Source organism: Benincasa hispida, chromosome 10 (genome assembly GCF_027475165.1).
Source record: "Benincasa hispida cultivar pf3 chromosome 10, pf3_genome.v1.1, whole genome shotgun sequence".
Lineage (NCBI taxonomy): Eukaryota > Viridiplantae > Streptophyta > Magnoliopsida > Cucurbitales > Cucurbitaceae > Benincasa > Benincasa hispida.
This window is the reverse complement of record NC_143487.1, coordinates 14,440,146-14,454,660: the sequence shown is the minus strand read 5'-3', so window position 1 is coordinate 14,454,660 and position 14,515 is coordinate 14,440,146.

Below are 14,515 nucleotides of genomic sequence, written 5' to 3'. Positions count from 1 at the left end.
GTTGAATTTTCTTAACCAAATTAAAAACAAGAGTTACTTTTTAAAAACTATTTTTTTAGTTTTCAAATTTTAATTTGGTTTTTTAAATCATTAGTAAAAAATAGATAACAACCGAAGAAATTTGGAAGTGAAACTAATTTCTATATGCTTAATTTTAAAAAATAAAAACAAAAAAAATCAAATAATTATCAAACGGAACCAAAATAATTACCAAATGAGACCAAAATAATTATCAAATGGGATCTAAATGATTACTAAATAAAACTTTAATTAAGCCTTTGATCCAATTTAATAAAAAATGAAACTTTTATGATAAAAATTGTCACAATTAAATATTTATAAATATATATATATATATATATATATATTAAAGACTAAATTTATAATTTGGACTTTTTCTCAGTCGCAAAAATAGTGTAATTCAGGCGCTGACGTGGCTATTGACGAATTCACTTACGTCAGCAGGTACGGAAATAAGATGGGATTTTTAGTCTAGTTTCCCGCCGGTGCGAAAAACAATTAACCCGTCTACCACGTGAAGGCAACCCAGGACTCGCTTTTAATTCTTGGCAATCCCACAACTGCGCTACCGTGTCGTGTATTTCACGCGCTTTATTACGAATTTCGTTGACTGACGGTCAAATTTCCAAAACTGTGGATTCTTAAAATATTTTGGTGGGAAAATTTCTGAGTAGCATACTTTTCTTTTTCTTTTTTTTTTTTACCCTATTAATTTATTTTCATAAATATTAATTTTCATTTTACTTTAAAAAATACGTTGATGTTGACACACATTAAATGGAGGGAGTTCAGATATTGTACTAAAAAATTTTCTATTTTGATATTTGTTCAAAGTTATTTTTTATTAAAATAATATGAAAGAATAATAATTTTCATGAAGAAAATAGACTATATGGGAATATTATCCCAAATTTATTGAAAATCCCAAATTTTGATATTTACAAGTAAGATGTCCACGGGGCGGGGTCATAAATGTCATTCCCCATCCCCGTTTCCGCTCCCCATTTCATTTTCCATTCCATGAAATTTCGGAGATTCTCGCGGGAAATTTTTTTTCTGTTACTTTTTTTTTTTTTTTGTAAAATGTCAATTAATTTAAATCAGCAAATTTTAATTGAATAATTAATTTTATAACTAAATTGTTTATTATGATTAGTTTTATATGACAAATTGAATTTAAAGATTACTCAAATTTTGACCTAAAAAAACTAATTATTTTTTAGTAGAAAGAAATAAATATAAATCAAATTATTCACATATATAATCTAAATTTAAACATTCAATTTAAATATATTCATTGTATTTTCCAATAAATAATCAAATTTGAAATTTAAATGTAATATTTATACAATAATAATAATAACATAACAGATAACTATACTAAATAAATATGTAAAAGCTAATCGGGACGGGGTCAAGGGAATTTTTTTCCCCCGCTCCCTCCCCCATTCCCTGCCTGATCGGAAATCTCCGTCCCGTGAGAAAATTGATATCTCTATTTACAAGTACGCTTACTAAAGTTGAACAAGTTTTAAAGTATTGAACTAAAACATTAATTTAACCTTCTTTAAAAAAAATATTATAACCTTATTTATTTCTGTCAAAGAATGTAAGTTTATTTAAATTCAAATACAAATTTTCAAATGTGTAAGTTTAAGATTAAAACCGCATATTATTGTGTACTTTTCAATATTTTTTTTTACAGATCATATTAAATTGTGAAATTGATAATAAAGAAATAAGAAAAGGAAATGCCTTTACAAAATTAATAAATTCAAAGGTTTCACATTGATCATTAATATATATACAAGATCTTATATTGATTGGCTATGGCCATTGAAAATCAATGTGAATCCTTTATAATTTATATGAGATCTAAAACTAATAAAGGTTCTTGACCATTCCCACCTTGGATTTTTCCCCTCTAAAAAGTTAACTTATATGATTCTAAATTAAAAGCATGCTGCAATAAAATTAGCCTCTTTTAATTTGTTTTAATCAATATTTAAAATTATACAAAAATCATTTACGTGATATTTCTAGTTATTTACTCCAATTTCTATTTTATTTATAGTTCTTCAACTGTTTTTATCTTGAAAGACTACAAAATAATTAACTTAGGGAAATATTCGTGACTTTCTCTCAAATATGCAAATTAAACTATATGTATCACACACTTTCTATAGGATATTCAAGTCATCTATGATTAAAAAAAACTTTACAATAAAGAATACTTATATTTAGGTTAATTGTTCTTAAAATTAGGTGTGAAAATGAATACATAACTAAGCATTTAACTTTTAAGTGTAAATACGTTTTTAATTTTATAATTTTTTAAAATTCAGAACAAGTCGAGTTCGAACTTATGATATAAAAGTCAATAGCATATAAGCTATATCAGTTTCCATCCACTAATGTCAAAGATATATCAAAGGACTCTTATTTATTATCTACTAATGAGTCATGAGACCACCCTATATAAAAATTAATGTTTTTTTCATTGTATCATTATTAGTCTAAAGGAGTTTATCTTTACTTAAACCATATGTCTCATTGACGCAACATAACTCAAAGCTCAATTTAGAGCTCCACCTTAGGAATATGTATTGAAAAGATCAAATAATATGTTTAGACTTAAAATTTTAGTGGGCATGTAAAAAGTATCTAATAAACGTATAAGCATCTAGCTTTGTGTTTAATAAGTATCTTGCATATTGATTTTTTTTTTTTTAAAGCAACCAATTTATTAGATGTTAGATTAAATTTATTTGTGTTTATTTGGACAATTCAATAAATTGGTAGAATTTAGGGGGAAAAAACAAGATAGGTAAATCAATTACCTATTAAACACTGAAATTAAAAATTGGTAAATTTATTAGATACACAAATAAAGTTCAAGTAACATCTCATCATGAGAGAAAAAGTCGACGACATCTCATTATACACTGAGATTCTCATGTCCGTTCTTAGTATTAGGTATGACAAAATGCATACTCTTTTGCACACTTAGAAGATAAACGTTAAGTATTTGACATGTCACGAAATGATATCTTATTTTATTTTATGAGTTTCACACCATTTCAATCGATTTCTTTTATGAAAAAAAAAAACAATAAATGAAAAATCATACTACAATTGTAGGACATTTGGTACGATAGGGATCATCTTGAAATTTGACTTCGCTTTTCAATTTGTTCAATTTTTTTGCCTTCAGCAGATGTCATCACATTCTGAATTTACTATTTTAACCCTTCTTCCTTCTCTCTTTTGTAGTTTTTTCTGCCTTTCTCTCTTCCCCCCTCCCCCCATTTTTTCTTCCGAAAATTTATGTTTATGTCACTTTTTTTTTTCAGCGAGATTTCTTTCCCACCCTATTTTCTTCAGTTGCCCCTTTTTTTTTACGATTTTTTCTATTTATCTCTACGTCGTCTTCTTCTTCTCAAATCAAAGATATAAGTTTGAGTGCAAATAAGAACAGAAAAAGAAGCAAGAGTGAGACCAGGAAATGAGAGAAAGAAACGAGAGTGAGAATTCAAATGAAGGAAAAACTCAAAGGAAAAAAACTACAAAATTGATGAAGAAAAAGCTAGACGAAGAAACGAAAGATGAAGAAACAAGAGGCAGAAGTAAGAGAAAGAAGCTAGAGAAATAATTCAAAAGGGGAGGGGGGAATAAAGGATTGCAATGTGAATTGGGCAATGAGATGAATAAGCGGGAGAAGCGAGGTGAAAGAACTAGAGGAAAGAGCGAGAAATCCGATTTGCGCCTAGCCATGCGTACGTTTTGGGGTTAAAACGATACTTTCTCATGCGACTGACGTAAGCAGAATGTCAAATTTCGAGCGTTTTTTAAAAAGTGATGCCAAATTTCGAGTGGACCCCTGAATAGGGGTCATTCGTACAAATTATTTCCCACACTTTACTTTTTTTTTTCTCTCTCTCAAACTAATGACGTTGTCGTAGTCTACAATCATGTGATACTTACACAACAATGTATTAAAACAATCACAACAATAACAAGATTGAAAAATCCACAATCTAAGAAATGTTTCTTAAGGTTTGATTAAATTAATTACAATTTTAATCTCTACAGTTTGGAGAAAGTTAGGATTTAGACTCAATGGTTTATATTTGAATTTAATTCGTAAACTATGAATTATTTATGAGGGTTTTTACCAAATTTTATAGACCATTATGAGATTTGATTAAACTAAATTAACTAAATTCTAATTTTAAAGCCATAAAAATTAAATTCTAACTTTTCTATAAACTATATATACATAAATTTAAAAGTTTTGAGATGAAATAAACACATAATTTAAAAAAAAAAATGATTATAAACTTTGGAATTTATGTTAGAGACAATGACCTTCCAAATATCTTCAGAATGATGTGATAGTTTTCCACTTTTGGTATAAACCTTCATAGTTCTGCTTTTGGTTTCACCCAAAAGGTCTCATGCTATTAAAGATAGACTTTGTCGCATTCCTAACAAATTAGACCCCATTTAGTAACTCTTTGATTTTTTTTTTTTGTTTTCATTTTTTATTTGTTGAAAATTTAGCCTATAAATAGTAAACACTAATTTTAGATTTTTTTAAAAAATAATGTTTTTTTAATAAATAATGATAAAAATAGGGTTGGGGTAAAGTATTCCCAAAGATAGGAGTTTAAATCGTGTACCGGGTACACGATTCCCTAGCCACCTGGCACGCCCAGTCTGATGTGGCAGTCATGCAGGTTTGACTGAGGGAATCGTGTACCGAGTACACGATTACCCTAAGTCGTGTACCGGGTACACGACTTCCATGCCTTAAAAGCTCCGCTCGAACCCTTCTTCTTCCTCACCGAAACGCCTATTCTTATTCTCTACCGTCATTTTTCCTCACCGAAACCATCGTTGATTTTCCTCACCGAAGCCTCTATTTCACCGAAATCTTCCAAAATTTCGATTTTGCTCGACTTTCAGTCCTGCATTTGATCTTCACCGAATCTAGCGGTCGTGTTGCTCGATTTTCCTACATTTTTTGCTACCGAATTTTGCTTGGTATATTTCTTTCTCTGGTTGGGCTGATCTGTATTTATATGTATGTTTTTGCATGTTTTTTGGCTGAATTTTGCTTGGTATATTTCTTTCTCTAGTTGGGCTGATCTGTATTTATATGTATGTTTTTGCATGTTTTTTGGCTGAATTTTGCTTGGTATATTCCTATATTTTTGTATAGTTTATGTATGTATAGTTTATGTATAGTTATAGTTTATATATGTATAAATAGTATAGTTTATGTATGTATAAATACTTATAATTTATGTATGTATAAATACTTATAGTTTATGTATGTATAATTTATGTATAGTGTATTATATAGTTTATGTTGTATAGTGTATTATATAGAAATCTTATATGTATAGCTTATGTATGATTTAGTTTATATATGATTGATTTAAACTTAGAAAACTTAGAAAACTTAGAAATTATAGTTTGTTGGGTTGACATATTAACATATTTTTTTGTCAACTATAACAGTTGAAAAAAACATAATAAATATGCCGATGCGTTCTGAAGATTTAGTAATTCTTGAACCTGAAAATGATGGAGATAATGACATCGACGTTGAAGTGGATTAAATATTTAGAAACGACAGTAGTGGTGAACAAGATCTTGAGTTGGTACCGTCGGAAATGTTCAACCAAATAGATTCGGAAATGACAAATTCAACATTTGAACTAGGTTCTACTTTGGAAGAAAGGAATGTAGGAGTAGATAACTGTAGTTTAATACATAAGGGAATGTTATTTAATACCAAAAAAGATTTACAGTTTGCTGTAAAAAAATATTGTGTGATGGAACACTACGAAATTATCGTAGTGGAATCAAATCAGGACCTTTGGTATGTTAAATGTAAATCCTGGAGTGACGAGTGTGCTTGGAGGCTACGGGCATGTTGGTGCAAAAGTCATGGGATGTTCGAAATCACAAAACTTCAAGGAGAACACTCATGTTTGTTTTCAGAGTTGACACAGGATCTTTCACAGCTGGATTCAAATTTCATGAGTATCGAAATTCAAAATTTGGTTAGAGCTGATCCTGGAGTACCTGTGGCCCTACTTCAAGAAGCCATTAAAAAACAATATGGCTATAATGTCAATTATAGAGGGGTGTGGAAAGCCAAGTGAAAAGCGTTAATTGCTGTGTTTGGCAACTGGGAGAAATCATATTCGGAGTTTTCGTATTGGTTGAGTGCTGTTGTTCATTACAAACCAGGAACACGAACAGACTGGTTTTTCCTTTCCTCTAATATGCCAGATACGACTATTTTTGGACAAGTTTTTTGGTCTTTTGGTCCTGCAAAGAAGGGTTCAACCATTGTAGGCCATTAATCCAGATTGATGGAACTTATCTATACGGAAAGTATAAGGGGAAATTATTGACAGCCTTATCTATTGATGCAAACGGACATATATTTTCCCTTGCTTTTACTATCGTAGAAGGTGAGAATTCGTCCCGTTGGTCATGGTTTTTGTGGGCATTGCGTGAATATGTTACCCAAAGAGAGCGTATTTGCTTGATTTATGGCAGACATAAAGGCATTCTTGCTGCAATTAATAATGAAGAAATTGGTTGGAGTGAACCCAGAGCATACCACCGATATTATCTTCGCCATGTTGCCAGTAATTTCAATACAAAATACAAATCGAAGCAACTAAAAAATTTGGTGTTTAAGACCAGAAATCAACACCAAAGGCGTAAGTTCATTCGGTACATGAAAGAATTGAAATAATTGCACCCTGAATGTCTTGAATTTTTTTCAGACATTGACTTAGAAAAATGGACACAGTCACATGAAGGTGGGTACCGCTATGGGTGGACGACCAGCAATGCAGCTGAATGCATGAACGGCGTTTTTAAAGGTGTTAGAATGTTACCCATTACTTCTTTGGTTGGGCTAACATTCTATCGCACAATATTGTATTTTGAATGTCGGAGACAAGAAATCAGTGAAGCACTCGATTGTGGGGATATATATACAGAATATGCCCTAAAGAAACTAAAAAGGTGGGAAAAACAAGCATCGGCTCATACGGTGACATCTATTGACAGGAAAAGTCAAACTTTCGAAGTACAAACTGACATAAGTATGATTTCTCCCTACAAAGGACAACATACCCAAGTTTTATGCTTGAAAGAAAGGACATGTTCTTATAATAAGTGGCAATCATTCAAGATTCCATGCTCTCATGTAATTGCAGTTTGTAATTCATGCGTATGACATACCGACCACTTATTGATGAATGCTACAAATTGTCCAATTTCAAGCATTGTTACGAAGGCCACTTCCATCCAATTCAACACCCAGATTATTGGCCAGAATTATCATTTACAGAAATTCGTCCAAATGCGGACTTACTCAGAGAACAAGGTCGGCCAAAAAGTACGCTAATTCATAATGAAATGGATTGGAGAGAAGCAAGCCAAAAAGTGTGATGTACAATTTGTAAAAGAGAAGAACATAACAGACGCACTTGTCCACACCAAACACTGGGTGCTTCGTCGTCTTCGGGTCATTAGGATTTTTATTTTTATTTTTTTACTTGTATTCTTTATGTATTTATAATTTTCATGTAATTGTATATTTCATGTATTTGTATTCTTTATATATTTATAATGAATTTAATTGTATATTTCATATATTTATATTCTTTATGTATTTATAATGAATTTATTTAATAAACTTATTTTATGTATATTTTATGTTATCGATTCTATTATGTAATATAATTTGAACTTTTTAGGTAATGAAGCCTGGTCCTTCTAATCCTATCCAATTATACTAGCGCATCGTTCACAGGCAATATGGGATAATTCGTCCACTATAGTGTTGAGTTGTCGTTGGAGGGAGGCGACTGCACAAAGTACTATCCCATTTGATCATCGCATCATTCCATATGTTCAGGAGGCAGATTTTCTTGGGGTTGCACATATTGGTTTCATCCAGTTTAATTGACACCTGATTATTGCTCTAGTTGAGCGCTGGAGACCAGAGACCCACACATTTCACCTACCCTGTGGAGAATGCACTATTACGCTGCAAGATGTCGCCGTACAATTTGGGTTAAGAGTGGACGGGTAATCACTGACAGGCTCACTACAGTATGACTGAAAGAACGTCTGTGAAGATCTCTTAGGCGTTCTACCAGAGGATCTGAAGGGATCAAGATTGAGTATCCCTTGGTTGGCGTTCCAGTTTCTCGAATTAACTTCCGATGCCGACGACATCAGTGTACGTAGCACTACAAGAATTTTGGCCTGTAATGTTGGTTAGAAAAAGTGAAACTAGATGTATAATGTCGGTTTAAAACCGACATTAAAGATCTGTTTTTTTTTTTAAAAAAAAAAAAACATTAAACCTCCAATTTGTCGACCCCCCCTCCAAATTTTTTTCATTTTCCTCTCTTCTCCTGAAAAACCCTCCCTTTCGCCGATTTCATCTTCAATCTGTCGTAGCCCTCACAATCGTAACACAATCGATAGCCATAGCAGATTTGGCATTCTTCACGCGTAGCCATAGCAGATCTGGCGTTCTTCACGCGTAGCCATAGTAGATCTAGTCATCTTCTTCTAGGAGATCCACCATCAATTCTGTCGAAGCCCAACCGTTTGTTCCGTTATTGAAGGTGGGGTTGTCTTCACTATTGCCTTTAGGTTTCAGGTGAACTTGGCGTTGTCCGATTTCAGGTGGGCTATCGTTGGTTGTCTGAAGTTGGTCGCGTGGGTTGTGTGTCCAATTTTAGGTGAGCTCTCTGATTTTATTATGTTCAATCTAGGGGAGCTTCCATTAATAGAACATTTCAGGTGAGCTATTTGATTTCCTTCTGAAGATGTATTCTTGAGAACATTTGAGATCTTATTCAACGTGTTTTCCCAAGTTATTTTATAAACTGATCTCTGATAGTCAAATTCGTTGGGCTTAAAATAATATGAAATTATATGCCTTTTCTGTTTTTCACAACATTGAATCCGATTTTCCTCTTCTCAATGCTCATGTTATTAAGGTTATTTTTAAGGTTAGGAACTTAATTGAATTTCCCCCTCTTTCTATTCCACACTTGTAAGCTTTCTGTTCATGGTGATCTCCTATTTTATATCAGAATATCAGAGATTCTATGAGAATATTAGAATTGTTTCGAACAAACACAAATTACTTTGGTTAGAAAATGAGGGGTTCTGTCCTAAAATTGGTATTTCAGTCACTGTTTTGCACTGGCACAACATCAGTGAGTTTTCCTTAGGTAAAATTTTGTAATACTATAATTAAATTCTCTTCACTAGACAATTAATCATATGCCTGGTGACTCCTTCATATTTTAGTTTGGACTTTGATGTATGAAACTAGATTGAAAATTTTATTTAATAATCTTCCACGAATAATAGGTATAAGTGTATAACCTATGAATTTGGAATTTGCTCCATATTTTTTGTCCTCTTCTTTTACTTTCCATCTATGTTAGTACCATTATTGACACGATTTTATCTCATCCTCAGGAACTTGATTTCTTAAACGAGGCCAGGAACAGTGAGAAATGTTTGGATAATTTTTGGAAGTTGTCTCCCAATATTGCGAACTATATGTATGCTCCAAAGGTATATTGGAACTTAAGTACCTTAAAGTTATTGACCATGGAGTTTATGGATGGTGCTCAAATAAATGATGTTAAGGCCATTTAGAAGCTTGGGGTTCAACCATCAAAAGTTGCAAAATTAGTAAGACCACACATTTCGTTTATTCAAGAAAATTAGGTTTATTTATGAGCATTATTTATATTTTGTCTTCGTTCATTGGGTGTTCCTTTCTTTACCCACTTGATAGTCCTATATGTTCACGTGGTTTGTAAACTTTTATTTATTTATTTACAGTTGTATCTAACTAGCCAGAAGATGTTTTACAAGTTTAGGAATTCAGACCATTCATTGAGATGTTATTGTAAAATCTTTTTAAATTGCTTGCTTGACCATATTATGAATCAATGATAGGAGTTTTATGTAACTTGCTGATAAAATTACCTCGAACTTATTATACAGGTTAGTCATGCATTTGTTGAGATGATATATAAGCATGGATTTGTGCACTGTGACCCTCATGTTGCAAACTTGCTTGTCTGTCCCATACCTTCTAATAGAAGAAGCATCTTTGGTGAGCTCTTACTAAATGATCGATTTATTTGTTAAAAAACCTATAGATAACTTCTTGAGATATCAATCTTTAGCCTTTCCTGTTCTTTATGAGATAAAAAAAAAATGTTAATGTTGATTTGTGAATTCTTGTTCTGTCAGCACACAGGCAAGAGGAAGCCACAGTTGGTACTTTTGGACCATGGGCTGTATAAAGATCTTGACTTCAACATAAGATTTAACTATGCTGCCCTTTGGAAGGTATTTCCTTCTTAATTCATTGAAGTGTCGTCTCAATGTATTCTTGTTGCTAGCATGTCTCTGTCTTCACTTTCCATCTGATGTTATTTCTCTCCCTTAAAGTTAGGCTTTAATATTTTATGATGCTGAAGGAATAAAGGAAAACAGTAAGAAATTGGGTGCTGGGGAAGATCTTTATGCATTGTTTGCTGGAATTCTTACTATGAAACCCATCCTGAAACACTATTTATAGTGGAGACTGCTATATCATTCTTTACACCTACCACTCTGGTGAGAGGAAAGAAGATTATTTCTTGTGCTCTTGTTCTTGATCTAATGAAAGTATTCTTGATTCCTGTAAAAGAATAATTGCTTGTAAAGAAGTGTAGGGATGTTTTCTCATTCCTTACATTTTCATATCATGACATATTTAAGTGCATTTTTACATAAACATATGTGTTTATTACTGTTACACCATTTTCTATTATTTCAAACCTCAGGAAGATCAAAAGATGGCTACACGGTTGGCGAATACAATGTCCAACTCGCTGAAAGGGAGGCCTGTTTAGGTACCATAAACATAAAGTATACGTGATAAATAGTTTCTATCTTTGGGAATTTCCTTATCATATGCTTTTTTCTTTTGGCAGGGTCGTATATTTAAAGGCAAAGAGCCACCACAATTTATTGCCCTCTTTCAACCTTTTGTGGGGTGCTCAAGGTAGTAGTCTTATAAAGCTTCTTTCTTAACTCATCTCTTTTGATTATAATCACGTTGTAATTTCTTTTACAAGGTTCTGATGTGGAACTGAGAAGGTCCTGAAGGTCCTTGAGAGACACAGATAACTATCATTTTCTTAATGAATTCTGGTATAGGGTGGCTTGAGCTCTAGTTACAAGAAACTCATAGCAGATAAAGTCTTGGTTAATGAAACTTACACGGAAGACTCTGTTGCCTTTGTAAAATCATAATCTTTGTATTATTTGTCATTTGTGTTTTCAAGGCCTGAATTATTGTACTTCTTTTAAATTATAATTCTCTAGCAGAATTTGCGGATTAAATGTAATAGATTTACAATTCATACATGAATAATATGTCATAGCCATAGCGTTCGATGATGATGTGTCATGTTATACTTTTTTACCGAAAAAATGGATTTGGCAAGGGAACTTTAAAAAACAGACAATAATTGATAAAACGGATAGATTCGGGCTTTAATGTCGGTTGCAACCGACAGGCTTTAATCACTAAAGACCTTCAATGTCAGTTGCAACCGACACTGAAGGCTGTGTTATTGGTGTTATTGAAGCCTTTTAATGTCGGTTTAAAACCGACATTAAAGGGCTTTAATAACACTATCTTTAATGTCGCAACCGATATTAAAGGGCTTTAATAATAATATCTTTAATGTCGGTTAAAACCGACATTAAAGCCTGAATTTCTTCTAGTGTAGGTACACACGAGCATACATCCTGCAACTTATTGGAGGATTTTTATTTGCCGACAAGTCAAATACATTGGTGCATCTCATGTTCCTCCCATTATTGTCTGATTTCGAGCATGCTTGTAGTACTCGTGGGGTGGTGCATGTCTTGCATGGTTGTACAAAGAACTTTGTCGGGCTTCCAATGCACAAGCGGCGGCCACTGATACTATTACAAGTGTGGGCTTATAATCGATTTCCAATCGTAGCACCACAAGTTCAACTACAGGCCCCAAATCATCGGCCATTTAGTGCCAGGTATTATTTATTTATATATTTATTTCGTACCATTCTATGTAAGAATATAAATTAATTGTATTTTTTATAATTTTAGATGGAGTGGTGTATTAACTGCCTATGAACAGTCAGCAAATATGTTACTCGTGTACAGGAAAACATTCGACATGCTGACGTCCAATCAGGTAGTTAATATGTATATAAATGAATATTTTAAAAAAAAAATTTATATGTATACTTATTATTATTTTTTTTTGTCAGGTTATTTGGACGCCATACTCACAGATTTGGTCATCCTTACCTGAATATTGTCGTGATGGTGAAGACATCTGGTTGACCGTTAGCCCTCTTATATGTTTCCATATAGTAGAGTGACATCATCTAGATCGTGTGCTGAGACAGTTCGGGATGCGACAAACGATACCTTCGTTGCCCTATACACTCCCAGAACTATACCAGATCGATTTAAGAGGTAAGCACGACCAAGGCTGGCGTCGAATCCATGCGGAATATTTATCCTACTGGCATGGACGACGTGATCGTTGTGCACATGGAGAATTAACAGATGGACCAGCTGTATCAGACGACTACTTTCCCTGGTACAATTCGATCACAAGGCGATTTATCTCACCAGACAACGCTTATTATTACTGCATGATAAGATATTTCAAATCAGATATTTTCCATATATATAATATGAATATTGTTTAATATTTTTTTTATCCTACAGAATAATTTTATCAGCGATGTTCAACAATATTCAGTGTAGAACAACCTTCCAGAATTGGGTTCAATGTGTCAGCAAACATTGATGAACGCAGAAAATATTATTCAATAAACAAGACAACCCAATGTTGCTGACACCGATCGAAGACGTCGTAGACGACAGCAACAACGGGGTGAACCTAATTTAGAAGGACACGAAGACACCCCCCCATGAGGAGTAAGGGTCAGGGGCGGTCGTTTTTAAATATCATATTGTATCATTTTCAAATTACAAATCTCAAAATAACTAATTTTAAATATTATTTAATATCATGGTATTTTTTTTAATATGAGTGCAAGATGTTTTCATTGTAGATTAAATATATAATTAAGTTTAATAATGAAAGAATTAAGTTTGACAATTAAAAAAAAATATAAGCAACAATGAAGGAATTAAGTTTTAACAATGAACTTAAAAAAAAAAAAAAATTATAAGCGAACTCGTGTACATTGACCGGTCAACTAGTCAGCTGACTGGTTTAAATGGTACTCGTGTACCGAGTACACGAGTATGCCACATGGAAATCGTGTACCGGGTACACGATTTCACTACTCTAAATCTGTTAATACTTTCCCAAAACACCTATTTTTGAAATTACTTCTCCCCCAACTCTATTTTTGTCATCATTTATTAAAAAAACATTATTTTTTTAAAAAAATCCTAATTTTACCTCTAAATTTCTTAGTTTGTTATTTACTTTATACAAAATTTCCAAACCTATGCAAATATTTAACAACTTAAAATATAGATTTTTTTTTTAATTATTATTATTGTTGATGGAAAATCCAACCAAGTGAACTCACTTGATTGTCACATACCGCCAATGGTAAATTTATAACTTAGAGAAGAGGTTACTGCAAAATCATTTTTTTTAAAAAAAACACACTAGTGTGGTACTTGCAATGTTTAACTGTCAATGAAAATATTGAAATCTTAATTGTACGGATTTTTTATGGAAATATCGATACAATTTCGATTTCAATGGATATTTTTGATAAAATTATAAAAATAAAAAATTCAAAAAATAAATTTCAATTAGCAAATAACGATTTTATGATTTTTTAAACAAGTTAATATGTCTATTATTTATATTTTATTTACAATAGGGATATTTTGTTGCTTAATTATTATGTTTCATGGATTTTTCTAGGATATAATGGAAATATCAATTAATCATTCATGTTGAAATCGAACCAATGGAAACGTGGAAATATCGACGTGCCAACAAAAAAAATAATATTATGGGTGCTTGTCGCAGACACTCCAATGCTCAAGTTATATCTCAACACAACTGTAGTTTTTATGGAGTTGAGTTTACCTTTTGCAAGACCGTCATACTCTATATAATGGAGTTTAAGAGTCTTCCTTATTCTTTTAGGGTTAGGAATTTACTTCCTTTAACTATTTGAAAATCGGACACTCATAGATTGGACTTGGGTCACTAAAGATGTTCCATAATAGAAGGTCAATCTGGATTAACCACTCTCGAAGAATTGGCCTTAAACTTCAAACCCTAAACGAGATCGATGCGGGCCAAATGGTCACGAGGGCCAATTGTCTTTTTTTCCAATTTGTAGGATCTCTCTGAGATCCGTTT